Consider the following 19,710-nt stretch of genomic DNA (forward strand, 5'->3'; position numbering starts at 1 on the left):
TTATAATGGCACTGAGACATTATGCCCATGAAACGACACATTTTTTAAAAATGTTGTTCGCACTTAAAATAAACTGTTTAGCAGAGGATGGTTTCGATCCATCGACCCCTGGGTTATGGGCCCAGCACGCTTCCGCTGCGCCACTCTGCTCTCATCCCCTTCAGAAAAGACTAGAACTCACAATCCATTGCTTAGGAGTCCAGTGTCTTAGGCCACTGGGATACTGTGTAAACAGTATGACCTATACGAACTGTTGGAAGAGGTAAAAAAATATATATAATGGCACTGAGACATGCCCATGAAACGACACATTTTTAAAAAATGTTGTTCGCACTTAAAATAAACTGTTTAGCAGAGGATGGTTTCGATCCATCGACCTCTGGGTTATGGGCCCAGCACGCTTCCGCTGCGCCACTCTGCTCTCAGCCACTTCAGAAAAGACTAGAACTCAAAATCTTTGGCTTAGGAGTCCAGTATCTTAGGCCACTGGGATACTGTGTAAACAGTATGACCTATACGAACTGTTGGAAGAGGTAAAAAAAAAATTATAATGGCACTGAGACATGCCCATGAAACGACACATTTTTAAAAAATGTTGTTCGCACTTAAAATGAACTATTTAGCAGAGAATGGTTTCGATCCATCGACCTCTGGGTTATGGGCCCAGCACGCTTCCGCTGCGCCACTCTGCTCTCAGCCACTTCAGAAAAGACTAGAACTCACAATCCATGGCTTAGGAGTCCAGTATCTTAGGCCACTGGGATACTGTGTAAACAGTATGACCTATACGAACTGTTGGAAGAGGTAAAAAAATATATATAATGGCACTGAGACATTATGCCCATGAAACGACACATTTTTTTAAAATGTTGTTCGCACTTAAAATAAACTGTTTAGCAGAGGATGGTTTCGATCCATCGACCTCTGGGTTATGGGCCCAGCACGCTTCCGCTGCGCCACTCTGCTCTCAGCCACTTCAGAAAAGACTAGAACTCAAAAGCTTTGGCTTAGGAGTCCAGTATCTTAGGCCACTGGGATACTGTGTAAACAGTATGACCTATACGAACTGTTGGAAGAGGTAAAAAAAAAATTATAATGGCACTGAGACATGCCCATGAAACGACACATTTTTAAAAAATGTTGTTCTCACTTAAAATGAACTATTTAGCAGAGAATGGTTTCGATCCATCGACCTCTGGGTTATGGGCCCAGCACGCTTCCGCTGCGCCACTCTGCTCTCAGCCACTTCAGAAAAGACTAGAACTCACAATCCATGGCTTAGGAGTCCAGTATCTTAGGCCACTGGGATACTGTGTAAACAGTATGACCTATACGAACTGTTGGAAGAGGTAAAAAAAAATATATAATGGCACTGAGACATTATGCCCATGAAACGACACATTTTTTAAAAATGTTGTTCGCACTTAAAACAAACTGTTTAGCAGAGGATGGTTTCGATCCATCGACCTCTGGGTTATGGGCCCAGCACGCTTCCGCTGCGCCACTCTGCTCTCATCCCTTTCAGAAAAGACTAGAACTCACAATCCATGGCTTAGGAGTCCAGTATCTTAGGCCACTGGGATACTGTGTAAACAGTATGACCTATACGAACTGTTGGAAGAGGTAAAAAACAAATTATAATGGCACTGAGACATTATGCCCATGAAACGACACATTTTTTAAAAATGTTGTTCACACTTAAAATAAACTATTTAGCAGAGGATGGTTTCGATCCATCGACCTCTGGGTTATGGGCCCAGCACGCTTCCGCTGCGCCACTCTGCTCTCAGCCACTTCAGAAAAGACTAGAACTCACAATCCATGGCTTAGGAGTCCAGTATCTTAGGCCACTGGGATACTGTGTAAACAGTATGACCTATACGAACTGTTGGAAGAGGTAAAAAAAAAATTATAATGGCACTGAGACATTATGCCCATGAAACGACACATTTTTTAAAAATGTTGTTCACACTTAAAATAAACTGTTTAGCAGAGGATGGTTTCGATCCATCGACCTCTGGGTTATGGGACCTGCACGCTTCCGCTGCGCCACTCTGCTCTCAGCCACTTCAGAAATGACTAGAACTCAAAATCTTTGGCTTAGGAGTCCAGTATCTTAGGCCACTGGGATACTGTGTTAACAGTATGACCTATACGAACTTTTGGAAGAGGTAAAAAAATATATATAATGGCACTGAGACATGCCCATGAAACGACACATTTTTTAAAAATGTTGTTCGCACTAAAAATAAACTGTTTAGCAGAGGATGGTTTCGATCCATCGACCTCTGGGTTATGGGCCCAGCACGCTTCCGCTGCGCCACTCTGCTCTCATCACCTTCAGAAAAGACTAGAACTCACAATCCATTGCTTAGGAGTCCAGTGTCTTAGGCCACTGGGATACTGTGTAAACAGTATGACCTATACGAACTGTTGGAAGAGGTAAAAAAATATATATAATGGCACTGAGACATGCCCATGAAACGACACATTTTTAAAAAATTTTGTTCGCACTTAAAATAAACTGTTTAGCAGAGGATGGTTTCAATCCATCGACCTCTGGGTTATGGGCCCAGCACGCTTCCGCTGCGCCACTCTGCTCTCAGCCACTTCAGAAAAGACTAGAACTCACAATCCATGGCTTAGGAGTCCAGTATCTTAGGCCACTGGGATACTGTGTAAACAGTATGACCTATACGAACTGTTGGAAGAGGTAAAAAAAAAATTATAATGGCACTGAGACATTATGCCCATGAAACGACACATTTTTTAAAAATGTTGTTCGCACTTAAAATAAACTGTTTAGCAGAGGATGGTTTCGATCCATCGACCCCTGGGTTATGGGCCCAGCACGCTTCCGCTGCGCCACTCTGCTCTCATCCCCTTCAGAAAAGACTAGAACTCACAATCCATTGCTTAGGAGTCCAGTGTCTTAGGCCACTGGGATACTGTGTAAACAGTATGACATATACGAACTGTTGGAAGAGGTAAAAAAATATATATAATGGCACTGAGACATGCCCATGAAACGACACATTTTTAAAAAATGTTGTTCGCACTTAAAATAAACTGTTTAGCAGAGGATGGTTTCGATCCATCGACCTCTGGGTTATGGGCCCAGCACGCTTCCGCTGCGCCACTCTGCTCTCAGCCACTTCAGAAAAGACTAGAACTCAAAATCTTTGGCTTAGGAGTCCAGTATCTTAGGCCACTGGGATACTGTGTAAACAGTATGACCTATACGAACTGTTGGAAGAGGTAAAAAAAAAATTATAATGGCACTGAGACATGCCCATGAAACGACACATTTTTAAAAAATGTTGTTCGCACTTAAAATGAACTATTTAGCAGAGAATGGTTTCGATCCATCGACCTCTGGGTTATGGGCCCAGCACGCTTCCGCTGCGCCACTCTGCTCTCAGCCACTTCAGAAAAGACTAGAACTCACAATCCATGGCTTAGGAGTCCAGTATCTTAGGCCACTGGGATACTGTGTAAACAGTATGACCTATACGAACTGTTGGAAGAGGTAAAAAAATATATATAATGGCACTGAGACATTATGCCCATGAAACGACACATTTTTTAAAAATGTTGTTCGCACTTAAAATAAACTGTTTAGCAGAGGATGGTTTCGATCCATCGACCTCTGGGTTATGGGCCCAGCACGCTTCCGCTGCGCCACTCTGCTCTCAGCCACTTCAGAAAAGACTAGAACTCAAAATCTTTGGCTTAGGAGTCCAGTATCTTAGGCCACTGGGATACTGTGTAAACAGTATGACCTATACGAACTGTTGGAAGAGGTAAAAAAAAAATTATAATGGCACTGAGACATGCCCATGAAACGACACATTTTTAAAAAATGTTGTTCTCACTTAAAATGAACTATTTAGCAGAGAATGGTTTCGATCCATCGACCTCTGGGTTATGGGCCCAGCACGCTTCCGCTGCGCCACTCTGCTCTCAGCCACTTCAGAAAAGACTAGAACTCACAATCCATGGCTTAGGAGTCCAGTATCTTAGGCCACTGGGATACTGTGTAAAAAGTATGACCTATACGAACTGTTGGAAGAGGTAAAAAAAAATTATAATGGCACTGAGACATTACGCCCATGAAACGACATATTTTTTAAAAATGTTGTTCGCACTTAAAATAAATTGTTTAGCAGAGGATGGTTTCGATCCATCGACCTCTGGGCCCAGCACGCTTCCGCTGCGCCACTCTGCTTCCATCCACCCCAGATGGGACTTGAACCCACAATCCCTGGCTTAGGAGGCCAGTGCCTTATCCATTAGGCCACCGGGGCACTGTCTACCTTTTGCAAATAGTACAAACTGATACAAGCAGTAAAAACAATGTGTACTGGATAGCACTGAGACATGCAAATGAAATATAGCTTTCTAATTTCTGTTTGCGTTTCATTTTTGAAAATAATCTGTTTAGCAGAGGATGGTTTCGATCCATCGACCTCTGGGTTATGGGACCTGCACGCTTCCGCTGCGCCACTCTGCTCTCAGCCACTTCAGAAATGACTAGAACTCAAAATCTTTGGCTTAGGAGTCCAGTATCTTAGGCCACTGGGATACTGTGTAAACAGTATGACCTATACGAACTTTTGGAAGAGGTAAAAAAATATATATAATGGCACTGAGACATGCCCATGAAACGACACATTTTTAAAAAATGTTGTTCGCACTAAAAATAAACTGTTTAGCAGAGGATGGTTTCGATCCATCGACCTCTGGGTTATGGGCCCAGCACGCTTCCGCTGCGCCACTCTGCTCTCATCACCTTCAGAAAAGACTAGAACTCACAATCCATGGCTTAGGAGTCCAGTATCTTAGGCTACTGGGATACTGTGTAAACAGTATGACCTATACGAACTGTTGGAAGAGGTAAAAAAAAATTATAATGGCACTGAGACATTATGCCCATGAAACGACACATTTTTTAAAAATGTTGTTCGCACTTAAAGTAAACTGTTTAGCAGAGGATGGTTTCGATCCATCGACCTCTGGGTTATGGGCCCTGCACGCTTCCGCTGCGCCACTCTGCTCTCATCCCCTTCAGAAAAGACTAGAACTCACAATCCATTGCTTAGGAGTCCAGTGTCTTAGGCCACTGGGATACTGTGTAAACAGTATGACCTATACGAACTGTTGGAAGAGGTAAAAAAATATATATAATGGCACTGAGACATGCCCATGAAACGACACATTTTTAAAAAATGTTGTTCGCACTTAAAATAAACTGTTTAGCAGAGGATGGTTTCGATCCATCGACCTCTGGGTTATGGGCCCAGCACGCTTCCGCTGCGCCACTCTGCTTCCATCCACCCCAGATGGGACTTGAACCCACAATCCCTGGCTTAGGAGGCCAGTGCCTTATCCATTAGGCCACTGGGGCACTGTCTACCTTTTGCAAATAGTACAAACTGATACAAGCAGTAAAAACAATGTGTACTGGATAGCACTGAGACATGCAAATGAAATATAGCTTTCTAATTTCTGTTTGCGTTTCATTTTTGAAAATAATCTGTTTAGCAGAGGATGGTTTCGATCCATCGACCTCTGGGTTATGGGACCTGCACGCTTCCGCTGCGCCACTCTGCTCTCAGCCACTTCAGAAATGACTAGAACTCAAAATCTTTGGCTTAGGAGTCCAGTATCTTAGGCCACTGGGATACTGTGTAAACAGTATGACCTATACGAACTTTTGGAAGAGGTAAAAAAATATATATAATGGCACTGAGACATGCCCATGAAACGACACATTTTTTAAAAATGTTGTTCGCACTAAAAATAAACTGTTTAGCAGAGGATGGTTTCGATCCATCGACCTCTGGGTTATGGGCCCAGCACGCTTCCGCTGCGCCACTCTGCTCTCAGCCACTTCACAAAAGACTAGAACTCACAATCAATGGCTTAGGATTCCAGTATCTTAGGCCACTGGGATACTGTGTAAACAGTATGACCTATACGAACTGTTGGAAGAGGTAAAAAAAAATTATAATGGCACTGAGACATTATGCCCATGAAACGACACATTTTTTAAAAATGTTGTTCGCACTTAAAATATACTGTTTAGCAGAGGATGGTTTCGATCCATCGACCTCTGGGTTATGGGCCCAGCACGCTTCCGCTGCGCCACTCTGCTCTCATCCCCTTCAGAAAAGACTAGAACTCACAATCCATGGCTTAGGAGTCCAGTATCTTAGGCCACTGGGATACTGTGTAAACAGTATGACCTATACGAACTGTTGGAAGAGGTAAAAAACAAATTATAATGGCACTGAGACATTATGCCCATGAAACGACACATTTTTTAAAAATGTTGTTCGCACTTAAAATAAACTATTTAGCAGAGGATGGTTTCGATCCATCGACCTCTGGGTTATGGGCCCAGCACGCTTCCGCTGCGCCACTCTGCTCTCAGCCACTTCACAAAAGACTAGAACTCACAATCAATGGCTTAGGAGTCCAGTATCTTAGGCCACTGGGATACTGTGTAAACAGTATGACCTATACGAACTGTTGGAAGAGGTAAAAAAAAATTATAATGGCACTGAGACATTATGCCCATGAAACGACACATTTTTTAAAAATGTTGTTCGCACTTAAAATAAACTATTTAGGAGAGGATGGTTTCGATCCATCGACCTCTGGGTTATGGGCCCAGCACGCTTCCGCTGCGCCACTCTGCTCTCAGCCACTTCACAAAAGACTAGAACTCACAATCAATGGCTTAGGAGTCCAGTATCTTAGGCCACTGGGATACTGTGTAAACAGTATGACCTATACGAACTGTTGGAAGAGGTAAAAAAAATATATATAATGGCACTGAGACATTATGCCCATGAAACGACACATTTTTTAAAAATGTTGTTCGCACTTAAAATAAACTGTTTAGCAGAGGATGGTTTCGATCCATCGACCTCTGGGTTATGGGCCCAGCACGCTTCCGCTGCGCCACTCTGCTCTCAGCCACTTCACAAAAGACTAGAACTCACAATCAATGGCTTAGGAGTCCAGTATCTTAGGCCACTGGGATACTGTGTAAACAGTATGACCTATACGAACTGTTGGAAGAGGTAAAAAAAAATTATAATGGCACTGAGACATTATGCCCATGAAACAACACATTTTTTTAAAATGTTGTTCGCACTTAAAATAAACTATTTAGGAGAGGATGGTTTCGATCCATCGACCTCTGGGTTATGGGCCCAGCACGCTTCCGCTGCGCCACTCTGCTCTCAGCCACTTCACAAAAGACTAGAACTCACAATCAATGGCTTAGGAGTCCAGTATCTTAGGCCACTGGGATACTGTGTAAACAGTATGACCTATACGAACTGTTGGAAGAGGTAAAAAAAAATATATAATGGCACTGAGACATTATGCCCATGAAAAGACACATTTTTTAAAAATGTTGTTCGCACTTAAAATAAACTGTTTAGCAGAGGATGGTTTCGATCCATCGACCTCTGGGTTATGGGCCCAGCACGCTTCCGCTGCGCCACTCTGCTCTCATCCCCTTCAGAAAAGACTAGAACTCACAATCCATGGCTTAGGAGTCCAGTATCTTAGGCCACTGGGATACTGTGTAAACAGTATGACCTATACGAACTGTTGGAAGAGGTAAAAAACAAATTATAATGGCACTGAGACATTATGCCCATGAAACGACACATTTTTTAAAAATGTTGTTCACACTTAAAATAAACTATTTAGCAGAGGATGGTTTCGATCCATCGACCTCTGGGTTATGGGCCCAGCACGCTTCCGCTGCGCCACTCTGCTCTCAGCCACTTCACAAAAGACTAGAACTCACAATCAATGGCTTAGGAGTCCAGTATCTTAGGCCACTGGGATACTGTGTAAACAGTATGACCTATACGAACTGTTGGAAGAGGTAAAAAAAAATTATAATGGCACTGAGACATTGTGCCCATGAAACGACACATTTTTTAAAAATGTTGTTCGCACTTAAAATAAACTGTTTAGCAGAGGATGGTTTCGATCCATCGACCTCTGGGTTATGGGCCCAGCACGCTTCCGCTGCGCCACTCTGCTTCCATCCACCCCAGATGGGACTTGAACCCACAATCCCTGGCTTAGGAGGCCAGTGCCTTATCCATTAGGCCACTGGGGCACTGTCTACCTTTTGCAAATAGTACAAACTGATACAAGCAGTAAAAACAATGTGTACTGGATAGCACTGAGACATGCAAATGAAATATAGCTTTCTAATTTCTGTTTGCGTTTCATTTTTGAAAATAATCTGTTTAGCAGAGGATGGTTTCGATCCATCGACCTCTGGGTTATGGGACCTGCACGCTTCCGCTGCGCCACTCTGCTCTCAGCCACTTCAGAAATGACTAGAACTCAAAATCTTTGGCTTAGGAGTCCAGTATCTTAGGCCACTGGGATACTGTGTAAACAGTATGACCTATACGAACTTTTGGAAGAGGTAAAAAAATATATATAATGGCACTGAGACATGCCCATGAAACGACACATTTTTTAAAAATGTTGTTCGCACTAAAAATAAACTGTTTAGCAGAGGATGGTTTCGATCCATCGACCTCTGGGTTATGGGCCCAGCACGCTTCTGCTGCGCCACTCTGCTCTCATCACCTTCAGAAAAGACTAGAACTCACAATCCATTGCTTAGGAGTCCAGTGTCTTAGGCCACTGGGATACTGTGTAAACAGTATGACCTATACGAACTGTTGGAAGAGGTAAAAAAATATATATAATGGCACTGAGACATGCCCATGAAACGACACATTTTTAAAAATTTTTGTTCGCACTTAAAATAAACTGTTTAGCAGAGGATGGTTTCGATCCATCGACCTCTGGGTTATGGGCCCAGCACGCTTCCGCTGCGCCACTCTGCTCTCAGCCACTTCAGAAAAGACTAGAACTCACAATCCATGGCTTAGGAGTCCAGTATCTTAGGCCACTGGGATACTGTGTAAACAGTATGACCTATACGAACTGTTGGAAGAGGTAAAAAAAAAATTATAATGGCACTGAGACATTATGCCCATGAAACGACACATTTTTTAAAAATGTTGTTCGCACTTAAAATAAACTGTTTAGCAGAGGATGGTTTCGATCCATCGACCCCTGGGTTATGGGCCCAGCACGCTTCCGCTGCGCCACTCTGCTCTCATCCCCTTCATAAAAGACTAGAACTCACAATCCATTGCTTAGGAGTCCAGTGTCTTAGGCCACTGGGATACTGTGTAAACAGTATGACCTATACGAACTGTTGGAAGAGGTAAAAAAATATATATAATGGCACTGAGACATGCCCATGAAACGACACATTTTTAAAAAATGTTGTTCGCACTTAAAATAAACTGTTTAGCAGAGGATGGTTTCGATCCATCGACCTCTGGGTTATGGGCCCAGCACGCTTCCGCTGCGCCACTCTGCTCTCAGCCACTTCAGAAAAGACTAGAACTCAAAATCTTTGGCTTAGGAGTCCAGTATCTTAGGCCACTGGGATACTGTGTAAACAGTATGACCTATACGAACTGTTGGAAGAGGTAAAAAAAAAATTATAATGGCACTGAGACATGCCCATGAAACGACACATTTTTAAAAAATGTTGTTCGCACTTAAAATGAACTATTTAGCAGAGAATGGTTTCGATCCATCGACCTCTGGGTTATGGGCCCAGCACGCTTCCGCTGCGCCACTCTGCTCTCAGCCACTTCAGAAAAGACTAGAACTCACAATCCATGGCTTAGGAGTCCAGTATCTTAGGCCACTGGGATACTGTGTAAACAGTATGACCTATACGAACTGTTGGAAGAGGTAAAAAAATATATATAATGGCACTGAGACATTATGCCCATGAAACGACACATTTTTTTAAAATGTTGTTCGCACTTAAAATAAACTGTTTAGCAGAGGATGGTTTCGATCCATCGACCTCTGGGTTATGGGCCCAGCACGCTTCCGCTGCGCCACTCTGCTCTCAGCCACTTCAGAAAAGACTAGAACTCAAAATCTTTGGCTTAGGAGTCCAGTATCTTAGGCCACTGGGATACTGTGTAAACAGTATGACCTATACGAACTGTTGGAAGAGGTAAAAAAAAAATTATAATGGCACTGAGACATGCCCATGAAACGACACATTTTTAAAAAATGTTGTTCTCACTTAAAATGAACTATTTAGCAGAGAATGGTTTCGATCCATCGACCTCTGGGTTATGGGCCCAGCACGCTTCCGCTGCGCCACTCTGCTCTCAGCCACTTCAGAAAAGACTAGAACTCACAATCCATGGCTTAGGAGTCCAGTATCTTAGGCCACTGGGATACTGTGTAAACAGTATGACCTATACGAACTGTTGGAAGAGGTAAAAAAAATTTATAATGGCACTGAGACATTATGCCCATGAAACAACACATTTTTTTAAAATGTTGTTCGCACTTAAAATAAACTATTTAGGAGAGGATGGTTTCGATCCATCGACCTCTGGGTTATGGGCCCAGCACGCTTCCGCTGCGCCACTCTGCTCTCAGCCACTTCACAAAAGACTAGAACTCACAATCAATGGCTTAGGAGTCCAGTATCTTAGGCCACTGGGATACTGTGTAAACAGTATGACCTATACGAACTGTTGGAAGAGGTAAAAAAAAATATATAATGGCACTGAGACATTATGCCCATGAAAAGACACATTTTTTAAAAATGTTGTTCGCACTTAAAATAAACTGTTTAGCAGAGGATGGTTTCGATCCATCGACCTCTGGGTTATGGGCCCAGCACGCTTCCGCTGCGCCACTCTGCTCTCATCCCCTTCAGAAAAGACTAGAACTCACAATCCATGGCTTAGGAGTCCAGTATCTTAGGCCACTGGGATACTGTGTAAACAGTATGACCTATACGAACTGTTGGAAGAGGTAAAAAACAAATTATAATGGCACTGAGACATTATGCCCATGAAACGACACATTTTTTAAAAATGTTGTTCACACTTAAAATAAACTATTTAGCAGAGGATGGTTTCGATCCATCGACCTCTGGGTTATGGGCCCAGCACGCTTCCGCTGCGCCACTCTGCTCTCAGCCACTTCACAAAAGACTAGAACTCACAATCAATGGCTTAGGAGTCCAGTATCTTAGGCCACTGGGATACTGTGTAAACAGTATGACCTATACGAACTGTTGGAAGAGGTAAAAAAAAATTATAATGGCACTGAGACATTGTGCCCATGAAACGACACATTTTTTAAAAATGTTGTTCGCACTTAAAATAAACTGTTTAGCAGAGGATGGTTTCGATCCATCGACCTCTGGGTTATGGGCCCAGCACGCTTCCGCTGCGCCACTCTGCTTCCATCCACCCCAGATGGGACTTGAACCCACAATCCCTGGCTTAGGAGGCCAGTGCCTTATCCATTAGGCCACTGGGGCACTGTCTACCTTTTGCAAATAGTACAAACTGATACAAGCAGTAAAAACAATGTGTACTGGATAGCACTGAGACATGCAAATGAAATATAGCTTTCTAATTTCTGTTTGCGTTTCATTTTTGAAAATAATCTGTTTAGCAGAGGATGGTTTCGATCCATCGACCTCTGGGTTATGGGACCTGCACGCTTCCGCTGCGCCACTCTGCTCTCAGCCACTTCAGAAATGACTAGAACTCAAAATCTTTGGCTTAGGAGTCCAGTATCTTAGGCCACTGGGATACTGTGTAAACAGTATGACCTATACGAACTTTTGGAAGAGGTAAAAAAATATATATAATGGCACTGAGACATGCCCATGAAACGACACATTTTTTAAAAATGTTGTTCGCACTAAAAATAAACTGTTTAGCAGAGGATGGTTTCGATCCATCGACCTCTGGGTTATGGGCCCAGCACGCTTCCGCTGCGCCACTCTGCTCTCATCACCTTCAGAAAAGACTAGAACTCACAATCCATTGCTTAGGAGTCCAGTGTCTTAGGCCACTGGGATACTGTGTAAACAGTATGACCTATACGAACTGTTGGAAGAGGTAAAAAAATATATATAATGGCACTGAGACATGCCCATGAAACGACACATTTTTAAAAATTTTTGTTCGCACTTAAAATAAACTGTTTAGCAGAGGATGGTTTCGATCCATCGACCTCTGGGTTATGGGCCCAGCACGCTTCCGCTGCGCCACTCTGCTCTCAGCCACTTCAGAAAAGACTAGAACTCACAATCCATGGCTTAGGAGTCCAGTATCTTAGGCCACTGGGATACTGTGTAAACAGTATGACCTATACGAACTGTTGGAAGAGGTAAAAAAAAATTATAATGGCACTGAGACATTATGCCCATGAAACGACACATTTTTTAAAAATGTTGTTCGCACTTAAAATAAACTGTTTAGCAGAGGATGGTTTCGATCCATCGACCCCTGGGTTATGGGCCCAGCACGCTTCCGCTGCGCCACTCTGCTCTCATCCCCTTCAGAAAAGACTAGAACTCACAATCCATTGCTTAGGAGTCCAGTGTCTTAGGCCACTGGGATACTGTGTAAACAGTATGACCTATACGAACTGTTGGAAGAGGTAAAAAAATATATATAATGGCACTGAGACATGCCCATGAAACGACACATTTTTAAAAAATGTTGTTCGCACTTAAAATAAACTGTTTAGCAGAGGATGGTTTCGATCCATCGACCTCTGGGTTATGGGCCCAGCACGCTTCCGCTGCGCCACTCTGCTCTCAGCCACTTCAGAAAAGACTAGAACTCAAAATCTTTGGCTTAGGAGTCCAGTATCTTAGGCCACTGGGATACTGTGTAAACAGTATGACCTATACGAACTGTTGGAAGAGGTAAAAAAAAAATTATAATGGCACTGAGACATGCCCATGAAACGACACATTTTTAAAAAATGTTGTTCGCACTTAAAATGAACTATTTAGCAGAGAATGGTTTCGATCCATCGACCTCTGGGTTATGGGCCCAGCACGCTTCCGCTGCGCCACTCTGCTCTCAGCCACTTCAGAAAAGACTAGAACTCACAATCCATGGCTTAGGAGTCCAGTATCTTAGGCCACTGGGATACTGTGTAAACAGTATGACCTATACGAACTGTTGGAAGAGGTAAAAAAATATATATAATGGCACTGAGACATTATGCCCATGAAACGACACATTTTTTAAAAATGTTGTTCGCACTTAAAATAAACTGTTTAGCAGAGGATGGTTTCGATCCATCGACCTCTGGGTTATGGGCCCAGCACGCTTCCGCTGCGCCACTCTGCTCTCAGCCACTTCAGAAAAGACTAGAACTCAAAATCTTTGGCTTAGGAGTCCAGTATCTTAGGCCACTGGGATACTGTGTAAACAGTATGACCTATACGAACTGTTGGAAGAGGTAAAAAAAAAATTATAATGGCACTGAGACATGCCCATGAAACGACACATTTTTAAAAAATGTTGTTCTCACTTAAAATGAACTATTTAGCAGAGAATGGTTTCGATCCATCGACCTCTGGGTTATGGGCCCAGCACGCTTCCGCTGCGCCACTCTGCTCTCAGCCACTTCAGAAAAGACTAGAACTCACAATCCATGGCTTAGGAGTCCAGTATCTTAGGCCACTGGGATACTGTGTAAACAGTATGACCTATACGAACTGTTGGAAGAGGTAAAAAAAAATTATAATGGCACTGAGACATTATGCCCATGAAACGACATATTTTTTAAAAATGTTGTTCGCACTTAAAATAAATTGTTTAGCAGAGGATGGTTTCGATCCATCGACCTCTGGGATATGGGCCCAGCACGCTTCCGCTGCGCCACTCTGCTTCCATCCACCCCAGATGGGACTTGAACCCACAATCCCTGGCTTAGGAGGCCAGTGCCTTATCCATTAGGCCACTGGGGCACTGTCTACCTTTTGCAAATAGTACAAACTGATACAAGCAGTAAAAACAATGTGTACTGGATAGCACTGAGACATGCAAATGAAATATAGCTTTCTAATTTCTGTTTGCGTTTCATTTTTGAAAATAATCTGTTTAGCAGAGGATGGTTTCGATCCATCGACCTCTGGGTTATGGGACCTGCACGCTTCCGCTGCGCCACTCTGCTCTCAGCCACTTCAGAAATGACTAGAACTCAAAATCTTTGGCTTAGGAGTCCAGTATCTTAGGCCACTGGGATACTGTGTAAACAGTATGACCTATACGAACTTTTGGAAGAGGTAAAAAAATATATATAATGGCACTGAGACATGCCCATGAAACGACACATTTTTTAAAAATGTTGTTCGCACTAAAAATAAACTGTTTAGCAGAGGATGGTTTCGATCCATCGACCTCTGGGTTATGGGCCCAGCACGCTTCCGCTGCGCCACTCTGCTCTCAGCCACTTCAGAAAAGACTAGAACTCACAATCCATGGCTTAGGAGTCCAGTATCTTAGGCCACTGGGATACTGTGTAAACAGTATGACCTATACGAACTGTTGGAAGAGGTAAAAAAAAAATTATAATGGCACTGAGACATTATGCCCATGAAACGACACATTTTTTAAAAATGTTGTTCGCACTTAAAATAAACTGTTTAGCAGAGGATGGTTTCGATCCATCGACCCCTGGGTTATGGGCCCAGCACGCTTCCGCTGCGCCACTCTGCTCTCATCCCCTTCAGAAAAGACTAGAACTCACAATCCATTGCTTAGGAGTCCAGTGTCTTAGGCCACTGGGATACTGTGTAAACAGTATGACCTATACGAACTGTTGGAAGAGGTAAAAAAATATATATAATGGCACTGAGACATGCCCATGAAACGACACATTTTTAAAAAATGTTGTTCGCACTTAAAATGAACTGTTTAGCAGAGGATGGTTTCGATCCATCGACCTCTGGGTTATGGGCCCAGCACGCTTCCGCTGCGCCACTCTGCTCTCAGCCACTTCAGAAAAGACTAGAACTCAAAATCTTTGGCTTAGGAGTCCAGTATCTTAGGCCACTGGGATACTGTGTAAACAGTATGACCTATACGAACTGTTGGAAGAGGTAAAAAAAAAATTATAATGGCACTGAGACATGCCCATGAAACGACACATTTTTAAAAAATGTTGTTCTCACTTAAAATGAACTATTTAGCAGAGAATGGTTTCGATCCATCGACCTCTGGGTTATGGGCCCAGCACGCTTCCGCTGCGCCACTCTGCTCTCAGCCACTTCAGAAAAGACTAGAACTCACAATCCATGGCTTAGGAGTCCAGTATCTTAGGCCACTGGGATACTGTGTAAACAGTATGACCTATACGAACTGTTGGAAGAGGTAAAAAAAAATTATAATGGCACTGAGACATTATGCCCATGAAACGACATATTTTTTAAAAATGTTGTTCGCACTTAAAATAAATTGTTTAGCAGAGGATGGTTTCGATCCATCGACCTCTGGGTTATGGGCCCAGCACGCTTCCGCTGCGCCACTCTGCTTCCATCCACCCCAGATGGGACTTGAACCCACAATCCCTGGCTCAGGAGGCCAGTGCCTTATCCATTAGGCCACTGGGGCACTGTCTACCTTTTGCAAATAGTACAAACTGATACAAGCAGTAAAAACAATGTGTACTGGATAGCACTGAGACATGCAAATGAAATATAGCTTTCTAATTTCTGTTTGCGTTTCATTTTTGAAAATAATCTGTTTAGCAGAGGATGGTTTCGATCCATCGACCTCTGGGTTATGGGACCTGCACGCTTCCGCTGCGCCACTCTGCTCTCAGCCACTTCAGAAATGACTAGAACTCAAAATCTTTGGCTTAGGAGTCCAGTATCTTAGGCCACTGGGATACTGTGTAAACAGTATGACCTATACGAACTTTTGGAAGAGGTAAAAAAATATATATAATGGCACTGAGACATGCCCATGAAACGACACATTTTTAAAAAATGTTGTTCGCACTAAAAATAAACTGTTTAGCAGAGGATGGTTTCGATCCATCGACCTCTGGGTTATGGGCCCAGCACGCTTCCGCTGCGCCACTCTGCTCTCATCACCTTCAGAAAAGACTAGAACTCACAATCCATGGCTTAGGAGTCCAGTATCTTAGGCTACTGGGATACTGTGTAAACAGTATGACCTATACGAACTGTTGGAAGAGGTAAAAAAAAATTATAATGGCACTGAGACATTATGCCCATGAAACGACACATTTTTTAAAAATGTTGTTCGCACTTAAAGTAAACTGTTTAGCAGAGGATGGTTTCGATCCATCGACCTCTGGGTTATGGGCCCTGCACGCTTCCGCTGCGCCACTCTGCTCTCATCCCCTTCAGAAAAGACTAGAACTCACAATCCATTGCTTAGGAGTCCAGTGTCTTAGGCCACTGGGATACTGTGTAAACAGTATGACCTATACGAACTGTTGGAAGAGGTAAAAAAATATATATAATGGCACTGAGACATGCCCATGAAACGACACATTTTTAAAAAATGTTGTTCGCACTTTAAATAAACTGTTTAGCAGAGGATGGTTTCGATCCATCGACCTCTGGGTTATGGGCCCAGCACGCTTCCGCTGCGCCACTCTGCTCTCAGCCACTTCAGAAAAGACTAGAACTCAAAATCTTTGGCTTAGGAGTCCAGTATCTTAGGCCACTGGGATACTGTGTAAACAGTATGACCTATACGAACTTTTGGAAGAGGTAAAAAAATATATATAATGGCACTGAGACATGCCCATGAAACGACACATTTTAAAAAAATGTTGTTCGCACTAAAAATAAACTGTTTAGCAGAGGATGGTTTCGATCCATCGACCTCTGGGTTATGGGCCCAGCACGCTTCCGCTGCGCCACTCTGCTCTCATCACCTTCAGAAAAGACTAGAACTCACAATCCATGGCTTAGGAGTCCAGTATCTTAGGCCACTGGGATACTGTGTAAACAGTATGACCTATACGAACTGTTGGAAGAGGTAAAAAAAATATATATAATGGCACTGAGACATTATGCCCATGAAACGACACATTTTTTAAAAATGTTGTTCGCACTTAAAATAAACTGTTTAGCAGAGGATGGTTTCGATCCATCGACCTCTGGGTTATGGGCCCAGCACGCTTCCGCTGCGCCACTCTGCTCTCATCCCCTTCAGAAAAGACTAGAACTCACAATCCATGGCTTAGGAGTCCAGTATCTTAGGCCACTGGGATACTGTGTAAACAGTATGACCTATACGAACTGTTGGAAGAGGTAAAAAACAAATTATAATGGCACTGAGACATTATGCCCATGAAACGACACATTTTTTTAAAATGTTGTTCGCACTTAAAATAAACTATTTAGCAGAGGATGGTTTCGATCCATCGACCTCTGGGTTATGGGCCCAGCACGCTTCCGCTGCGCCACTCTGCTCTCAGCCACTTCACAAAAGACTAGAACTCACAATCCATGGCTTAGGAGTCCAGTATCTTAGGCCACTGGGATACTGTGTAAACAGTATGACCTATACGAACTGTTGGAAGAGGTAAAAAAAAATTATAATGGCACTGAGACATTATGCCCATGAAACGACACATTTTTTAAAAATGTTGTTCGCACTTAAAATAAACTGTTTAGCAGAGGATGGTTTTGATCCATCGACCTCTGGGTTATGGGCCCAGCACGCTTCCGCTGCGCCACTCTGCTTCCATCCACTCCAGATGGGACTTGAACCCACAATCCCTGGCTTAGGAGGCCAGTGCCTTATCCATTAGGCCACTGGGGCACTGTCGATCTTTTGCAAATAGTACGAACTGATAGAAGCAGTAAAAACAATGTGTACTGGATAACAATGAGACATGCAAATGAAATTTAGCTTTCTAATTTCTGTTTGCGTTTCATTTTTGAAAACAATCTGTTTAGCAGAGGATGGTTTCGATCCATCGACCTCTGGGCTATGGGCCCAGCACGCTTCCGCTGCGCCACTCTGCTCTCAGCCACTTCAGAAAAGACTAGAACTCACAATCCATGGCTTAGGAGTCCAGTGTCTTAGGCCACTGGGATACTGTGTAAACAGTATGACCTATACGAACTGTTGGAAGAGGTAAAAAAAAAATTATAATGGCACTGAGACATGCCCATGAAACGACACATTTAAAAAAAATGTTGTTCGCAGATCAAAACCCTGATACACTATGAGAACTAATAGAAGACCTCCAAGTTATTCTCATTGAAGAGATGTAATTAAAAACATTAGTGTTGTATCCCAAGTGAAATTTATACTGACCAGTAGTGATAACCAAAGTATCTTCATTGTGAAATGTAAATTTAATTTTACTAGGCAAGTCAGTTAAGAACAAATTCTTATTTTCAATGACAGTGAGTTAACTGTCTGTTCAGGGGCAGAACAACAGATTTGTACCTTGTCAGCTCGGGGATACGAACTTGCAACCTTTTCGTTTACTAGTCCAACACTCTAACCACTAGGCTACCCTGCCGCCCCGTAATGTAGTGAACATTACGTCACAATCCAGTCCATGTATTCATACTGTGGGATTCCAGTTCCATGTTTTACAGTAGCCAGACTGCAGGAGTGATATGCCATGTGAACTATGGAATGCCAGCAAACTTCTGAGTAAAGTTCAACTAAACTATACGAATGCCCCGACCTCAGTTCTTATAAACATAAGCCATCTAAATAACTGGATGTTACACCAGTGACATCAATAAGGGATCATAGCTTTCACCTGGATTCACTAGGTCTGTCTATGTCATGGAAAGAACCGGTGTCCTTAAAGTTTTGTATACTCAGTGTAGAGTATATATTTATGGCTCTGGTATGGTATATGTGAGGTATCAACTGTATTCATTTCAGTAACTCTATGCCAGTGGAAGGTTAAAGAAACAGTCCATTCTCAAATCAAATTCATTTGGCTTCAAAATTGCTTAATATAAAGGCATAGTATGTGATTTGGTAAGCTGACGGTTGGTATTGGGGAAATATTATGTCACCCTTAGGTACATGTGTTGTGTGTACGTTTGAGTGTTATGGCTTCTTCTTTGCATCTCCGCATTTGAATTATAGAGTAGGCAGTAATGCAGATATCCCTCCAGCACACTCTCTCGCACACACACACACACACACACACACACACACACACACACACACACACACACACACACACACACACACACACACACACACACAGGATATGTAGCCAGGAATCGCTGATGAAATATTTCAACTAGGGTAATCATTTGTTCTCTTCCTCTATCCTACCCCTTCTCTCCCCCTTTCTCTCCCAGTTCTCTGTCTCATTCTCTTTCTCTCTCTCTCTTTCTCTTTCTGTGTGAAGGTATGTTGTCGTTGCACTCTAGGGGAAACAGGGTGTGACATGCTGAGGTGATTTCATGGAAGACACTGGATGAAGAAAACAACAATTATATCACAGGAAAACACACATGCACACATGCCTGCATGCACACCGCAACACCACATCCACACACACACAAACACACACTCTCTCACACACACACACACACACTTGATTCTCATGAATAACCATTAAGCCATTTGCTAAGATTTCCCCCGTTTTGACATGTGGACAAAAAAAGTGTCTGGAGCTTTTTTGGTCCTATCTGAGGCATTTTATAATGAATGTCAGAATGGCCACATTCTGAATACACTCTAGCACTAAATCAATGATGATTTACTACGCTTTCCCATTGAAGGCCATATTGAGGTGAACTCAATGACTGGAGTT

The 19,710-nt window shown here is 42.9% G+C and overlaps 7 non-coding genes across 7 annotated transcripts; all 7 read right to left on the reverse strand.

Moving 5' to 3' along the window:
- Positions 1–4,234: 4,234 nt before the first annotated feature.
- Positions 4,235–4,307, reverse strand: trnar-ccu (transfer RNA arginine (anticodon CCU)). The gene has a single exon. It is a non-coding gene; the product is annotated as a tRNA-Arg (tRNA).
- Positions 4,308–5,334: 1,027 nt separating this feature from the next.
- Positions 5,335–5,407, reverse strand: trnar-ccu (transfer RNA arginine (anticodon CCU)). The gene has a single exon. It is a non-coding gene; the product is annotated as a tRNA-Arg (tRNA).
- A 2,672-nt stretch (positions 5,408–8,079) lies between these two features.
- On the reverse strand, positions 8,080–8,152 carry trnar-ccu (transfer RNA arginine (anticodon CCU)). The gene has a single exon. It is a non-coding gene; the product is annotated as a tRNA-Arg (tRNA).
- A 3,209-nt stretch (positions 8,153–11,361) lies between these two features.
- trnar-ccu (transfer RNA arginine (anticodon CCU)) lies at positions 11,362–11,434 on the reverse strand. Its single transcript has one exon. It is a non-coding gene; the product is annotated as a tRNA-Arg (tRNA).
- A 2,387-nt stretch (positions 11,435–13,821) lies between these two features.
- trnar-ccu (transfer RNA arginine (anticodon CCU)) lies at positions 13,822–13,894 on the reverse strand. Its single transcript has one exon. It is a non-coding gene; the product is annotated as a tRNA-Arg (tRNA).
- A 1,572-nt stretch (positions 13,895–15,466) lies between these two features.
- Positions 15,467–15,539, reverse strand: trnar-ccu (transfer RNA arginine (anticodon CCU)). Its single transcript has one exon. It is a non-coding gene; the product is annotated as a tRNA-Arg (tRNA).
- Positions 15,540–17,659: 2,120 nt separating this feature from the next.
- On the reverse strand, positions 17,660–17,732 carry trnar-ccu (transfer RNA arginine (anticodon CCU)). Its single transcript has one exon. It is a non-coding gene; the product is annotated as a tRNA-Arg (tRNA).
- Positions 17,733–19,710: the final 1,978 nt, after the last annotated feature.

The sequence above is a fragment of the Oncorhynchus clarkii genome, unplaced genomic scaffold (genome assembly GCF_045791955.1).
Source record: "Oncorhynchus clarkii lewisi isolate Uvic-CL-2024 unplaced genomic scaffold, UVic_Ocla_1.0 unplaced_contig_1723_pilon_pilon, whole genome shotgun sequence".
Lineage (NCBI taxonomy): Eukaryota > Metazoa > Chordata > Actinopteri > Salmoniformes > Salmonidae > Oncorhynchus > Oncorhynchus clarkii.